This window comes from Oncorhynchus kisutch, linkage group LG23 (genome assembly GCF_002021735.2).
Source record: "Oncorhynchus kisutch isolate 150728-3 linkage group LG23, Okis_V2, whole genome shotgun sequence".
Lineage (NCBI taxonomy): Eukaryota > Metazoa > Chordata > Actinopteri > Salmoniformes > Salmonidae > Oncorhynchus > Oncorhynchus kisutch.
In genome coordinates this window covers 49,946,444-49,963,847 of record NC_034196.2, presented here as the reverse complement: position 1 = coordinate 49,963,847, position 17,404 = coordinate 49,946,444, and the positions used below count along the sequence as shown (strand labels likewise).

Genomic DNA, 17,404 nt, shown 5'->3' with positions numbered 1-17,404 from the left:
CACTGAGGATAGGAAACACTACGACCACCGATAAATCCACGATAATCAAGAATTTCAATAAGCATCTCTACAGCTGGCCATGCTTTCCTCCTGGCCACCCCAACCTTGGCCAACAAGCGCCGCACCCCACGCAGCTACTTGCCCAAGCCTCCCTAGCTTCTCCTTCACCCAAATCCAGATAGCCGTTGTTCTGAAAGAGCTACAAAACCTCCTATTAGCCGGGCTAGAAAATCTGGACCCTCTCTAAAATTATCCGCCACCATTGTTGCAACCCCTATCACTATTCTGTTCAACCTCTCTTTCGTATCATCCGAGATTCCTAAAGATTGGAAAGCTGCTGCGGTCATTCCCCTCTTCAAAGGGGATGACACCCTAGACCCAAACTGTTACAGACCTATATCCATCCTGCCCTTCCTTTCTAAAGTCTTCGAATGCCAAGTTAAACAGATTGACCATTTCGACCAGACCATTTCGAATCCCACCGTACCTTCTCCGCAGTGCAATCCGGTTTCCGAGCTGGTCACGGGAGCACCTCGGCCACGCTCAAGGTATTAAACAATATCATAACCACCATCGATAAAAGACAGTACTGCGCAGCCGTCTTCATCGACCTGGCCAAGGCTTTCGACTCTATCAATCACCGTAATCTTATTGGCAGATTCAACAGCCTTGGTTTCTCAAATGACTGCCTTGCCTGGTTCACCAACTACATCTCAGATAGATTTCAAATCGGAAAGGCCTGTTGACCGGCCCTCTGGCAGTCTCTATGGGATACCACAGGGTTCAATTCTCAGGCTGACTCTTTTCTATGTATATATCAATGATGTCGCTCTTGCTGCTGTTGGTTCTCTGATCCACCTCTACGCAGACAACACACTTCTGTATACAATCCAAAATTAGAAATCAGCTTCCTATTTCACAGCAAAGCCTCCTTCACTCACGCCGCCAAACACACCCTTGTAAAAAACGGACTATCCTACCAATCCTCGGCGATGTCATTTTCAAAATGGCCTCCAAAACTCTACTCAGCAAATTGGATGTGTATCACAGTGTCATCCGTTTTGTCACCAAAGCCCCATATACCACCCACCGCTGCGACCTGTATGCTCTTGTCGGCTGGCCCTCGCTACTTATTCGTCGCCAGACCCACTGGCTCCAGGTCATCTAAGTTTTTGCTAGGTAAAGCTCCGCCTTATCTCAGCTCACTGGTCACCAGAACACCCACCCGTAGCACGCGCTCCAGCAGGTATATCTCACTAGTCATCCCCAAAGCCAACACTTCCTTTGGCCACCTTTCCTTCCAGTTCTCTGCTGCCAATGACTGGAATGAATTGCAAAAATCGCTGAAGTTGGAGACTCCTATCTCCCTCACTCAGTTTAAGCATCAGCTATCTGAGCAGCTTACCGATCGCTGCAGCTGTACACATCCCATTTGTAAATAGCCCACCCAATTGACTTTTTTGCACATCTATCACTCCAGCGAAGATTTAGCTCAATTGTAATTACTTCGCTACTATGGCCTATTTATTGCCTTACCTCCTTACTCCATCTGCACACACTGTATATAGACTTTTCTATTCTTATTGACTGTATGTTAGTTTACTCCATGTGTAACTCTGTTGTTTGTGTCGCACTGCTTTGCTTTATCTTGGCCAGGTCGCAGTTGTAAATGAGAAGTTGTTCTGAAATGTAAAGTGTTGGTCCCATGTGTGGACCCCAGGAAGAGTATTTTTCTACCACAAGCCGCCTGCAATGTCATTTTAGAGAATTTGTCAGTACGTCCAAACGGCCTCAACCACAGACCACGTGTAACCACGGGACCACATCCAGCTTCTTCACCTGCAGGATCACGTGATCAGTTAGGATGAAATGATTATTTTTTTATTTTTTTTATTTCACCTTTATTTAACCAGGTAGGCTAGTTGAGAACACCTTTATTTAACCAGGTTGGCTAGTTGAGAACACCTTTATTTAACCAGGTAGGCTAGTTGAGAACAAGTTCTCATTTGCAACTGCGACCTGGCCAAGATAAAGCATAGCAGTGTGAGCAGACAACAAAGAGTTACACATGGAGTAAACAATTAACAAGTCAATAACACAGTAGAAACCAAAGGGGGAGTCTATATACAATGTGTGCAAAAGGCATGAGGAGGTAGGCAAATAATTACAATTTTGCAGATTAACACTGGAGTGATGAATGATCAGATGGTCATGTACAGGTAGAGATATTGGTGTGCAAAAGAGCAGAAAAGTAAATAAATAAAAACAGTAACATGCTTACGTAAATGTATTTTGCAACGCTCGCACACAATGCTCCCTCAAGAAAGAGTCCCAAATTGCAACCTATAGTATCTGGTAAAAAAGTAGTGCACTAGTAGGGAATAGGGTGCCATTTGGGATGTATCCTGATTAATGACAGACGTGTGTGAAGTGTTTCTTTCATCCACACACACACACACACCAAAAAAAAATGGGGACTGCTCTTAAGTGTTCCTGCTAATTTATTGAGTATTCAGTAAGACAAGCAGTGGAGTGTGAGGTGGCTCTTTGATAGAAATGGAGGTGGGACTCAATACATTCAAGGCTTTCAACACTTTGAGGCTTTTAAAAGTTAATCCCATAGTTGACTGGTATTCACTGGAGTTCAGAAAGGATGGGGTTGATGTGGGCTGACTTCCTGGTCAGGACTCTGGAGAAGTTGTAGCCTCTGAAGTCATTTGTCTGGTTGGTAGACCCCCTCCGAACAGAGCACTGCCGTAGTCAACCCGGGAGAAGATGAAGGCGTGGATAAGTTTCACAGATGGAAACATTATCTTTAGCAGATATGTTCAATATGAGCATTAAAAGGACAGAAAAGGATCAAACGTGACACCCAGGTTGGATATGACAGGGAACAGATGGATGTCTTGACCAACAATTGTAGGGCAGATGTTTCCAGCACTGCTGACCTGCTTGGGTGTCTCAAATAAGCATCGCCTCAGTCTTCCAGCTGGAGGAAGTAATTTCATCCATACGATGACGTCATCTAGGCAGCTGCCAATTTACAATAGTACTGAGATGGTAATATATACCTGGTTATCGTCAGCGTAGCTTAACAGCCGTGGAAGTTGATGTTACGGAATCTGAGGATTTGGCCGAGAGGGAGCTTGTAAATGACGGACAGAAACACAGCCCGGTGGGACATCATGGTGGGACATTGCATGTGACTGCAGACTCCTCCGATCTGGACTCTCCAGTGATGTATTGCTTCCCATTGGAGAGATAGGAGAACCAGTTGTTCCAGAGACAGCCGTGTGCTCTCTGAGACACCGCAGGGGGATGTGCTCTCTGAGACACCGCAGGTATGGTCTAGAGACGGCAGCAGTGTGCTCTCTGAGACACCGCAGGAGGATGGTGTGGTCTAGACAGCAGCAGTGTGCTCTGAGACACCGCAGGAAGATGCTATGGCCTATTCAGCAGTGTGCTCTGAGACACCGCAGGAGGATGGTGTGGTCTAGAGACAGCAGCAGTGTGCTATCTGAGATGCTGCAGGAGGATGCTATGGTCTAGACAGCAGTTTTTATTTATTTTATTTTACTAGGCAAGTCAGTTAAGAACAAATTCTTATTTTCAATGACGGCCTAGGAACAGTGGGTTAACTGCCTGTTCAGGGGCAGAACGACAGATTTGTACCTTGTCAGCTCGGGGATTTGATCTTGCAACCTTTCGGTTACTAGTCCAACGCTTTAACCACTAGGCTACCCTGCCGCCCCAGTGTGCTCTCTGAGATGCTGCAGGAGGATGCTATGATCTAGACAGTAGCAGTGTGCTCTCTGAGACACAGCAGGAGGATGGTGTGGTCTAGAGACAGCAGCAGTGTGCCATCTGAGATGCTGCAGGAGGATGCTATGGTCTAGAGACAGCAGCAGTGTGCTCTCTGAGACACCGCAGGAGGATGCTATGACCTATTCAGCAGTGTGCTCTGAGACACCGCAGGAGGATGCTATGGTCTAGAGACAGCAGCAGTGTGCTCTCTGAGACACCGCAGGAGGATGCTATGGTCTAGAGACAGCAGCAGTGTGCTCTCTGAGACACCGCAGGAGGATGCTATGGTCTAGAGACAGCAGCAGTGTGCTCTCTGAGACACCGCAGGAGGATGCTATGGTCTAGAGACAGCAGCAGTGTGCTCTCTGAGACACCGCAGGAGGATGCTATGGTCTAGAGACAGCAGCAGTGTGCTCTCTGAGACACCGCAGGAGGATGCTATGGTCTAGAGACAGCAGCAGTGTGCTCTCTGAGACACCGCAGGAGGATGCTATGGTCTAGAGACAGCAGCAGTGTGCTCTCTGAGACACCGCAGGAGGATGCTATGGTCTAGAGACAGCAGCAGTGTGCTCTCTGAGACACCGCAGGAGGATGCTATGGTCTAGAGACAGCAGCAGTGTGCTCTCTGAGACACCGCAGGAGGATGCTATGGTCTAGAGACAGCAGCAGTGTGCTCTCTGAGACACCGCAGGAGGATGCTATGGTCTAGAGACAGCAGCAGTGTGCTCTCTGAGACACCGCAGGAGGATGCTATGGTCTAGAGACAGCAGCAGTGTGCTCTCTGAGACACCGCAGGAGGATGCTATGGTCTAGAGACAGCAGCAGTGTGCTCTCTGAGACACCGCAGGAGGATGGTGTTTTCTACGGCAGGGTTCCCCAACTGGTGAATGTTTGATTTATTTGTTATTGGTCAATAGACTGTAAAAACACCAGTAAATCAGCTCCAAGTGATTTTAATTAAGAAATCTTTTCCCAAGTATTCCAACGCGTAATAGAGACACACGTGATCGTATACAAATGTAAGTTTATAATGATTGTGTTTTAGTCAAACATATCTGTTTGGGCTTCTTGCGGTCAATTTGCAGTCTACAAATTATTTGTAATTATGTTCCAGCCCCCCCGACCATCCGCTCAAGAAAGAAAAACAAAAAGAGGATGCTGGGAGATCCAGAATCTGCAGTCAACAGCAGATTGTTAATACCTTCCACCACAGCTGTTTCGGTGTTGAGCAAGAGCCATGCAGAAGGTTGGAAGATTTTACATCATTATTTTACAAACAGCTGATCTGGGGATCTGAAATAGCGTCAGGCCGTACTCATAAAAGCAGAACAGATGGAAATGTTTTACATACTGACAGATATAACACTAAGTTGTGCTAACACACCCAACCCCCAAAGTCTTCCATTTCAGGCACAGCCCATGAATTCCACAGTTTATAGTATTTAGACAGGACCCCCCCCCCCAACCCCTAACTTATACAGACCCCCGCCGAACCCCTGACATAGCTTAGGACTATACTGAACAAAATGAGCTTCCCTGAGCCTGTTTCTGACAGTTTGTGTAGAAATGATCAGGTTGTGTAAAACAGTTTCCTGTCCGGGTGGCTGGTCTCAGCCCGCAGGTGAAGGAGGAAGATGTGGAGGTCCTGGGCTGCCGTGGTTACTTGTGGTCTGCAGTTGTGTGGCCAGTTGGACATACTACCAAATTCTCTAAAACAATGTTGGCGGTGGCTTATGGTAGATACTTTAATGTTAATACCAATTGTACGCTCCCTCAAAACTTGAGACATCTGTGGCATTGTGTTGTGTGACAAAACTGCACATTTTAGAGTGGACTTTTATTGTCCCCAGCACAAGGTGCATCTGTGTAATGATTATGCTGTTTAATCAGCTTCTTGATAAGGCCACACCTGTCAGGTGGATGGATTATCCTGGCAAAGGAGAAATGCTCCCTAACAAGGATGTAAACAAATTTTATGCATCATATTTGAGAGAAATATGTTTTTTTTGTGCGTATGGAACATTTCTGGGATCTTTAATTTCAGCTCATGAAACATGGGACCAACACTTTACATGTTGCTTTCATATTTTTGTTTATTTAGTATTAATTAGGATCCACATTAGCTGCTGCCAAAGTAGCTACTCTTCCTGGGGTCAAAACAGGGTTAGTTTATATATTTTGTCAGTATAGTTCAAGAATTGTTGTGTCACGCTGCTATAGAGACACTGTAAGGAATGTGAACATACAAGATGACCCCACACATCCACATTGCTGTGCGTAAATGATAAGGATTCGATTACAAGACGCACGCTGAGGCTCCAGGCTATTTCACAAACATGTGCACGTGCTCAAGGCACAGCCCAGAGGCCCATTACTTCCTGCCAGGGTGTTGGGGGAGAAGAGAATCAGCCAATTCAACTCTAGAGCTCTGGCCTGAATACACTGGACATACACTATGTGTGTGTGTGTGTGTGTGTGTGTGTGTGTGTGTGTGTGTGTGTGTGTGTGTGTGTGTGTGTGTGTGTGTGTGTGAGCCTGTGTTTAACTCAACCAGTGCATTGCTCTGCTGACTGAGTTCCTCTGTTGAGTTTTAAAGCAGGAAAACTCAGAAAAACACAGCCCAGACGGAAAAGTCCAGTTTTCAATACAACCTAGTGAGATATCTGTTAGTCACACTGGGTCACAATGTCTGTTTTGTCACAAACACCTCATGAGCAAAATCTCATTTTGACTTACCTACAGTGCCTAAAGAAAGTACAGTTGTCGGAAGGTTACATACACCTTAGCCAAATACATTTAAACTCAGTTTCACAATTCCTGACATTTAATCCTAGTAAAAATTCCCTGCCTTAGGTCAGTTAGGATCACCACCTTATTTTAAGAATGATACATGTCAGAATATTAGTAGAGAATTATTTATTTCAGATTTGAATTCTTTCATCACATTCCCAGTGGGTCTGAAGTTTACATACACTCAATTCATATTTGGTAGCATTGCCTTTAAACTGTTTAACTTGGGTCAAATGTTTTGGGTAGCCTTCCACAAGCTAACCACAATATGTTGGGTGAATTTTGGCCCATTTCTCCTGACAGAGCTGGTGTAACCGAGTCAGGTTTGTAGGCCTCCTCGCTCGCACACGCCTTTTCAGTTCTGCCAACAAATGTTCCATGGGATTGTGGTCAGAGCTTTGATGGTCACTCCAATACCTTGACATTGTTGTCCTGAAGCCAATTTGCCACAGCTTTGTAAGTATGCTTGGGGTCATTGTCCATTTGGAAGATCCTTTTTGTGACCAAGCTTTAAAGACTGATGTCTTGAGATGTTGCTTCCAATATATCCACAATTTCCCCACCTCATGATGCCATCTATTTTGTGAAGTGCACCAGTCCCTCCTGCAGCAAAGCACTCCCACAACATGATGCTGCCACCCCCGTGCTTCACGGTTGGGATGATGTTCTTCGGCTTGCAAGCCTCCCCCTTTCTCCTCCAAACATAACGATGGTCATTATGGCTAAACAGTTCTATTTTTGTTTCATCAGACCAGAGGACATTTATACAAAAAGTACAATCTTTGTCCCAATGTAGAGTTGCAAACCGTAGTCTGGCTTTTTTATGGCGGTTTTGGAGCAGTGGCTTCTTCCTTGCTGAGCGGCCTTTCAGATTATGTTGATATAGGACTCATTTTACTGTGGATATAGATACTTTTGGACCCGTTTCCTCCAGCATCGTCACAAGGTCCTCTGCTGTTGTTCTGGAATTGATTTTCACTTTTTGCAACAAAGTACGTTCATCTCTAGGAGACAGAACGCGTCTCCTTCCTGAGCAGTATGACGGCTGCGTGGTCCCATGGTGTTTATACTCATGTACTATTGTTTGTACAGATGAACGTGGTACCTTCAGGCGTTTGGGAAATTGCTCCCAAGGATGAACCAGACTTTTTGAATTCTACAAATTATTTCTGAGGTCTTGGCTGATTTATTTAGATTTTCCCATAATGTCAAGCAAAGAGGCACTGAGTTTGAATGTAGGCCTTGAAATACATCAACATGTACACCTATCAGAAGCTTCTAAAGCCATGACATAATTTTCTGGAATTTTCCAAGCTGTGTAAAGGCACAGTCAACTCGTGCATTTAAACTCTGAACAACTGGAATTGTGATACAGTAAATTATAAGTGAAGTAATCTGTCTGTAAACAATTGTTGGAAAAATGACTTGTGTCATGCACAAAGTAGATGTCCTAACCGACTTGCAAAACTATAGTTTGTTAAAACCTCTTTGGGCTAGGGGGCAGTATTTGGAAGTTCGGTTGACTGACGTGCCCAAAGTAAACTGCCTGTTAATCAGGCCCGGAAGCTAGGAAATGCATATAATTGGTAGCATTGGATAGAAAACACTCTGAAGTTTACAAAACTGTTAACCTCTTAGACAAAAAAAAATATTACTACAAAATATTAATATGCTTTAGCAAGACAAGCATGTGTAAGATAGCCTAGCATAGCATTATGTCCAGCGAGCAGCAGGTAACTTGGTCATGAAAATCAGAAAAGCAATCAAATTAAGTCGTTTACTTTTGATGAGCTTCGGATGTTTTCACTCACGAGACTCCCAGTTAGACAGCAAATGTTAATTTTGTCCTATAAAGATTATTTTTATAGCTGAAATACCTCCGTTTGTTCTTCACGTTTTGTTGAGAAATCCACCGGAAATTGCGGTCACAACAACCCCGAAAAATATTCCAAATTAGATCCATAATATCGACAGAAACATGGCAAACGTTTTTTTAAATAATCAAGCCTCAAGGTGTTTTTCAAATATCTATTCGATAATATCAACCCGGGACAATTGGCTTCTTAGTAGGAGCGAGAGAAACAATGGCCGCCTTTGTCTATTACGCACAAATCACTCGGAGAGCCACCATCTGACCACTGACGCAATGTTGTCGTTCACGCTCATTTTTCAAAATTAAAGCCTGAAACTATGTCTTGTGACTCTAGACACATTAGGGAAGCCATAGAAAAAGGAATCTGGTTGATATCCCTTTCAATGCTCAATAGGGAGGCACAGGAACGCAGAGGTAAAAAAAAAAAATCACTTCCTGATTGGATTTTTCACAAGCTTTCGCCTGCAATATCAGTTCTGTTATACTCACAGACAATATTTTTACAGTTTTGGAAACTTTAGAGTGTTTTCTATCATAAGCTGTGAATTATATGCATATTCTATTATCTTGTCCTGAGAAATAGCCTGTTTACTTTGGGAACGTTATTTTTCCAAAAATGAAAATACTGCCCCCTAATCTCAAGAGGTTAAAATAATGTCTGAGTGTAACAGAACTGATATGGCAGGTGAAAACGCAAGGAGAATCCATTCGGGAAAAAATATTTGTTGAGGTCACAGGCCATTTCAATGCTAGTCTATGGGATATTCAAAAGACTTCCTCCCAGATTGCAGTTCCTATGGCTTCCACTAGATGTCAAAAGTCTTTAGAAAGGGTTTCAGGCTTGTTTTTTGAAAAATGAGCAAGTAGTTGTAGTTTTTCTGCCTCTGCTGGTTTGATTTTTTTTTTAAATGTTGGTGTATGTGGGGAGCTGTCCTCAGATAATTGCATGGTATGCTTCCGCCGTAAAGCCTTTTTGAAATCTGACAAAGCCGCTGGATTAACAAGAAGTTAAGCTTTTAAACGATGTAAGACATCATGAATGTTTAATATTATGATTTTTGTATTTTGAGTTTTGCGCTGTGCGATTTCACCGGATGTTGTCGTGGTGGGTCACTAGTATTCCCCCTCTTGGAATACCTGATGGACAAATGCAGATCCTTGGTCAATTCATCAACAAGACCAACTTTAAAACGTTCAGGCAAACACCAACTTAAAATTCTCTCAAACCCTGATAAAATAAACATTTTTTAAATATGATTTGCATCAATTAACAAAAAAATGACTCATGAATAGTTCCAGCCAGAGACACTAAATCAACAGGCACATGTTCAGGCTATCACATTCTTAACACATCTTTATCTTTATCCTATCTTTATTAGGTTTCTTCCTAGGTATTGGCCTTTCTAGGGAGTTTTTCCTAGCCACCGTGCTTCTACACCTGCATTGCTTGCTGTTTGGGGTTTTAGGCTGGGTTTCTGTACAGCACTTTGAGATATCAGCTGATGTACGAAGGGCTATATATATACACATTTGATTTGATTTGATTTGATTGATCAAATATAACTATACACATTTGCAAAAATAAACTCACCAACAGTAAAACTCTTGAACCATTCAAGCTACACCAAACCGACTTTCACATGTTCAGGCTATTCTACAAACTGAAAATGGTCCACCCACACAGATAGCTGGTGAAAGCAGCGCAACAACCCCTCTTCAACCTCAGGAGGCTGAACAAATTTGGCTTCGCACCTAAAACTTTTACAGATGCACAGTTGAGAGCATCCTGCCGGGCTGTATCATTGCAGTTGCTTTACCAGGCACCGCCCAACCGCAGGGCTCTCCACAGGGTGGTGCGGTCTGCCCACCGTATCACCGGGGGCAAACTACCTGTCCTCCAGGACACCTACATCACCTAATGTCACAGGAAGGCCAAAAATATCATCAAGGACAACAACTACCCGAGCCACTGCCTGTTCACCCTGCTATCATCCAGAAGGTGAGGTCAGTACAGGTGCATCAAAGCTGGGAACGAGAGAATGAAAAACAACTTCTATCTCAAGGCCATCAGACTGTTAAACAGCCATCACTAGCACAGAGAGGGTGCTGCCTATATACATAGACATCACTGGACACATTTATAATTGGAACAATGGTCACTTCAATAATGTTCACTTTAATAATGTTCACATATTTTGTATTAAATCATCTCATATGTATATACTGCATCTTAGTCTTTGCCGCTCTGACATTGCTCGTCCATTTATTTTAAATATTCTTAAATCCATTCCTTTACTTAGATCTGTTGGGGTATATGTCGTGAAATTGTTAGATATTACTGCACTATTGGAGCTAGAAATTATAAAAAACATTTGTCAACCATATAAATCTAGAGACACCAAACCAACTTTCTCATGTTTAGGCTAATACCTACTGTAGTCACTACCACTACTATAACCAGTCACTACCACTACTATAACCAGTCACTACCACTACTATAACCAGTCACTACCACTACTATAACCAGTCACTACCACTACTATAACCAGTCACTACCACTACTATAACCAGTCACTACCACTACTACAACCAGTCACTACCACTACTACAAGCAGTCACTACCACTACTACAACCAGTCACTACCACTACTACAACCAGTCACTACCACTACTACAACCAGTCACTACCACAACCAGTCACTACCACTACTACAACCAGTCACTACCATTACTACTGTAGACACTACCACTACTATATCCAGTCACTACCATTACTACTGTAGACACTACCACTACTATAACCACTACTATATCCAGTCACTACCATTACTACTGTAGACACTACCACTATAACCAAGGTGTAAAAATAAAAAAAATAAAAATGGGCGCCCAAAAACACAGATTTCCAATTGTTATGAAAAGTTTAAATCGGCCATTCCGATGAATCGGTTGACCTCTACTACACAGTAACCACGTGTTATTCTCCCTCCAAGTTGGGCATGGAGTGTGACCGGCGTGGGTATATAATACACCAGACAGTGTGAGGGGTATTACATGTTTACTTGCCCAATGAACATGAAGCCATCCCTGGGAGAGCTTAGGAAGGGGGTGGAGGCTGGGACAGGACGCAGGTCTCTCCTGTGACTGACCTGCATTCCATCTGACCTACCGGCCGGTGCAGGCTCTTCCCATCTGGTTGGTTTGACAGCACCAACAATCTCTATCACCACTCATCATTTGTCACATTCACAAACACACAGGGACAGTCCCAAATTGCACCGTATTCCCTATATAGTGCACTACTATAGAACAGGGCCTATTCCCTATATAGTGCACTACTTTAGACCAGAGCCCCTATTCCATATATAGTGCACTATTATAGACCAGAGCCCCTATTCCATATATAGTGCACTATTATAGACCAGAGCCCTATATAGTACACTACTTTAGACCAGAGCCCTATATAGCACACTACTTTAGACCACACCCCTATAAAAAGGGCATGCCATTTAGAAAACCACTGAGGTGCCTTTAATCTACTTCCTGCCTCACGTCCCTGTGATACTGATGCCCATCGTGGTAACGTGGTGAAACCCAAACCAGGGCATTCTTACTATGATGCCCACTGTGTTAACATGGTGAAACCCATACCAGGGCATTCTTACTATGATGCCCACTGTGTTAACATGGTGAAACCCATACCAGGGCATTCTTACTATGATGCCCACTGTGTTAACGTGGTGAAACCCATGCAGTGTTTTCGACTAGCGGCTATAAAGCCGATTACAGATACATTTTCAGAAGGCAAATTTTAACACTTAACCTGCTATGGTCGATGTCTATGCCCCCGCGGAACTCTAAATAGCATAATACTAAACAAATGTCTCAATCTACCACATCTGCCTATATCGCACTTTCGCATCTGCTGTGAAAGATGACAGAGCGGTGTCTGCACAGACCATGAGACATCACAAAAAACAGTCTTCTTACAAAATCATCTGGAACGGTTTGTCCTACAAACTGTTCTGCCACGCACGCGATGGCTGGGGAGGTGTAAAGCTCACTGCCATTGGAATCTGGAGCAGTGGAAACACGTTCTCTGGAGTGATGAATCACGCTTCATCATCTGGCAGTCTGACGGACAAATCTGGGTTTGGTGGATGGCAGGAGAAGACTATGCGTAGTGCCAACTGTAAAGTTTGGTGGAGGAGGAATAATGGCCTGGGGCTGTTTTTCATGGTTCGTGCTTGACCCCTTAGTTCCAGTGAAGGGACATCTTAAATGCTACAGCATACAATGACATTCTAGACGATTCTGTGCTTCCAAACTTGTGGCAACAATTCCCCCGTGCAGAAAAACGAGGTCCAAACTCGAAGAGGAAAAACTTGACTGGATTGCACAGAGCCCTAACCTTAACCCCATCTAACACCTTTGGGATGAATTGAAATGCCACCTGCGAGCCAGGCCTAATCACTCAACATCAGTACCCGACCTCACTAAAGCTTTGGGACCCGCCGCAATGTTCCAACATAAAGTGGAAAGGCTTCCCAGAAGAGTGGAGGCTGTTATAGCAGCAATGTTCCAACATCAAGTGGAAAAGCTTCCCAGAAGAGTGGAGGCTGTTATAGCAGCAATGTTCCAACATCAAGTGGAAAGCCTTCCCAGAAGAGTGGAGGCTGTTATAGCAGCAATGTTCTGACATCTAGTGGAAAGCCTTCCAAGAAGAGTGGAGGCTGTTATAGCAGCAATGTTCCAATATCAAGTGGAAAAGCTTCCCAGAAGAGTGGAGGCTGTTGTCGCAGCAATGTTCCAACATCAAGTGGAAAAGCTTCCCAGAAGAGTGGAGGCTGTTATAGCAGCAAAGGGGGGATGGGGGCAAGTCCATATTAATGCCCATGATTTTAGAATGATATGTTCAACGAGCAGGTGTCCACATCCTTTCGGTCATTTAGTCCATGTATTAGATGACAGGATCTGACAAATTCTATTGTCTATATTCAGTTAATTTTAAGGCGTTGTCAGCACCATATCAAATCCATGTACATCTTAATGTATTGGCAAATAAAGGTAGCTCTGATTCAAAGCAAAACAAAGTGAGAAAAAAACGGATTACTTTTGTCAAATGTCCAAACCATTGTTATTGAGACCTCAGACCGGCACCCAGCATTGAACACAGCCCTCTCAGAGCCAGAGAGAGACTACACCAAGGCGTAGACTTTGGGGACATGCCAAAAACCAACAGGAATGTTTGATGACTATCAATCTGTCCTATCCAATGTTTAAGCAAAAGACTGAAATAATCTGTAAGAGCTACGGGACAGCATAGAGCCTGGGGGATTACAGGACGACAGGATAGAGCCTGGAGGATTACAGGACGACAGCATAGAGCCTGGAGGATTACAGGACGACAGGATAGAGCCTGGAGGATTACAGGACGACAGGATAGAGCCTGGAGGACGACAGCATAGAGCCTGGAGGATTACAGGACGACAGCATAGAGCCTGGAGGATTACAGGACGACAGGATAGAGCCTGGAGGATTACAGGACAGGATAGAGCCTGGAGGATTACAGGACGACAGGATAGAGCCTGGAGGATTACAGGACGACAGGATAGAGCCTGGAGGATTACAGGACAGGATAGAGCCTGGGGGATTACAGGACAGGATAGAGCCTGGAGGATTACAGGACGACAGGATAGAGCCTGGAGGATTACAGGACGACAGCATAGAGCCTGGAGGATTACAGGAAAGGATAGAGCCTGGGGGATTACAGGACAGGATAGAGCCTGGAGGATTACAGGACGACAGGATAGAGCCTGGAGGATTACAGGACGACAGCATAGAGCCTGGAGGATTACAGGACGACAGGATAGAGCTTGGAGGATTACAGGACGACAGCATAGAGCCTGGAGGATTACAGGACGACAGCATAGAGCCTGGAGGATTACAGGACGACAGGATAGAGCCTGGAGGATTACAGGACGACAGGATAGAGCTTGGAGGATTACAGGACGACAGCATAGAGCCTGGAGGATTACAGGACGACAGCATAGAGCCTGGAGGATTACAGGACGACAGGATAGAGCCTGGAGGATTACAGGACAGGATAGAGCCTGGAGGATTACAGGACGACAGCATAGAGCCTGGAGGATTACAGGACGACAGCATAGAGCCTGGAGGATTACAGGACGACAGGATAGAGCCTGGAGGATTACAGGACGACAGGATAGAGCCTGGAGGACTACAGGACGACAGGATAGAGCCTGGAGGATTACAGGACAGGATAGAGCCTGGGGGATTACAGGACAGGATAGAGCCTGGAGGATTACAGGACGACAGGATAGAGCCTGGAGGATTACAGGAAAGGATAGAGCCTGGGGGATTACAGGACAGGATAGAGCCTGGAGGATTACAGGACGACAGGATAGAGCCTGGAGGATTACAGGACGACAGCATAGAGCCTGGAGGATTACAGGACGACAGGATAGAGCCTGGAGGATTACAGGACGACAGGATAGAGCCTGGAGGATTACAGGACGACAGGATAGAGCCTGGAGGATTACAGGACGACAGCATAGAGCCTGGAGGATTACAGGACAGGATAGAGCCTGGAGGATTACAGGACGACAGGATAGAGCCTGGAGGATTACAGGACAGGATAGAGCCTGGAGGATTACAGGACGACAGCATAGAGCCTGGAGGATTACAGGACGACAGCATAGAGCCTGGGGGATTACAGGACAGCATAGAGCCTGGGGGATTACAGGACGACAGGATAGAGCCTGGAGGATTACAGGACGACAGGATAGAGCCTGGAGGATTACAGGACGACAGCATAGAGCCTGGAGGATTACAGGACGACAGCATAGAGCCTGGGGGATTACAGGACAGGATAGAACCTGGAGGATTACAGGACAGGATAGAGCCTGGAGGATTACAGGACGACAGGATAGAGCCTGGAGGATTACAGGACGACAGCATAGAGCCTGGAGGATTACAGGACGACAGCATAGAGCCTGGAGGATTACAGGACAGGATAGAGCATGGAGGATTACAGGACGACAGCATAGAGCTTGGGGGATTACAGGACAACAGCATAGAGCCTGGAGGATTACAGGACGACAGCATAGAGCCTGGAGGATTACAGGATGACAGAATAGAGCCTGGAGGATTACAGGACGACAGCATAGAGCCTGGAGGATTACAGGACGACAGGATAGAGCCTGGAGGATTACATGACCCAGGTGTTTTATTCTGAATAATTAGTCTACCAAGGATTCATCAAGAAAAAGTGAAAAAAGTTGCCCAAATCGATCAACCCAGGTAACAGTTATTCCCATTTTCCAAAGCCCACATTTCATCTGTTGTTTTTTTGTCGATGGAAAAACGAAGATTCATATATTGAACTAATGTAAAAATTCTATAGCTTTACCTGGCACTGCACAGGCGCAACAAGTTATGATTCAGCTGCACGGTTTTCTGCCGTGAGATCCAGACATATTAAATAGACGTTGACCAGGAACACGACATCGGCGGTAACTACCATTAAACAGTTGTCAATTGATTGTGAATGATAATACGTGGCCGGTAACATACTAGTTCGACTTTTGAAAACAACCTACCTACGTTTGCATAGACACCTGAAGATGCAGCTGAAGGTGCGCGAGGGAGAAGGAAAAACGGACATATCTCGTATATATCTATAGGCTACGTATTGGAGATTAAAATGTTTTATGTTCGAGATAAACAAATAAATTCCTACTTACAGTCGTTCTGTCTCAGCGATATTTACAAACTGTTGCTTGAAACGCCAAAATATTATTTCGGAGTGAACTCCCAAACTCCAAAAAGTGAATTCCGTTATTGTGTTGGTCATCAGAGTCGCATGTGTTGTTTCTTCCAATCCAAGTTGAGGATGTGTGATCTTTTCATTTTACAGTCCATAGAGACGAGTGTGTTTTTGTGATTGCATAGTTATGGTGGCTCTCTACTTTCCTTGCGTCCTCCTCTGCAGCGTCTCAGAGCCCTGTTCGCCACTCGACGGGACTGGACCGCTGTATGACGTCACACTTTTTTCTTGAGCGCATAATTGAAAACACTCTTTTTTTTGTAGCGCGAGAGGGAGAGACACGCGATTGTATTATTTACCAATTAGCTTCCTATATGTTGTAATTTTGGTAGTTTTATTTTTCTTTGTGATATTATAGGCTAAGGTTAAATATATAGAAAGATGGTTTTTAATAGCGTTTATTGGCACGCAAAACGTCAGTGTTGGGGCTGGGATGGTCAGTGTAGGGGCTGGCGTGGTCAGTGTAGGGTGTGTGGGATCAGTGGAGGGGGTGGAGGGTCAGTACAGGGGCTAGGGTGGTCAGTGTAGGGGCTAGGGTGGTCAGTGTAGGGGGTGGGGTGGTCAGTGTAGGGGCTAGGGTGGTCAGTGTAGGGGCTAGGGTGGTCAGTGTTGGGGCTGGGGTGGTCAGTGTAGGGGCTGGGGTGGTCAGTGTAGGGGCTACGGTGGTCAGTGTAGGGGCTAGGGTGGTCAGTGTAGGGGCTGGGGTGGTCAGTGTAGGGGCTAGGGTGGTCAGTGTAGGGGCTAGGGTGGTCAGTGTAGGGGCTAGGATGGTCAGTGTAGGGGCTAGGGTGGTCAGTACAGGGGCTAGGGTGGTCAGTGGAGGGGGTGGGGTGGTCAGTGTAGGGGCTAGGGTGGTCAGTGTAGGGGGTGGGGTGGTCAGAACAGTGGAGGGTCAGTGGAGGGTCAGTAGAGGGGGTGTGGGGTCAGTAGAGGGGTGGGACAACAGTGGAGGTCAGGGGAGGGGGTGGGGGGTCAGTAGAGAGGGTGGGGGTCAGTAGAGGGGGTGGGGGGGTCAGTAGAGAGGGTGGGGGTCAGTAGAGGGGGTGTGGGTCAGTGGAGGGGTGGGACAACAGTGGAGGTCAGTAAAG

The 17,404-nt window shown here is 45.3% G+C and overlaps 1 protein-coding gene across 1 annotated transcript in view; it reads right to left on the bottom strand.

The window, feature by feature from the left end:
- Positions 1-16,527, bottom strand: part of LOC109881928 (lysophosphatidic acid receptor 1-like) — a 60,220-nt gene extending 43,693 nt beyond the window's left edge. The window contains exon 1 of the mRNA XM_020474026.2: positions 16,234-16,527. The gene's annotated coding sequence lies outside the window, so the exon portion shown is untranslated. The remainder of the gene's footprint in view (positions 1-16,233) is intronic.
- Positions 16,528-17,404: the final 877 nt, after the last annotated feature.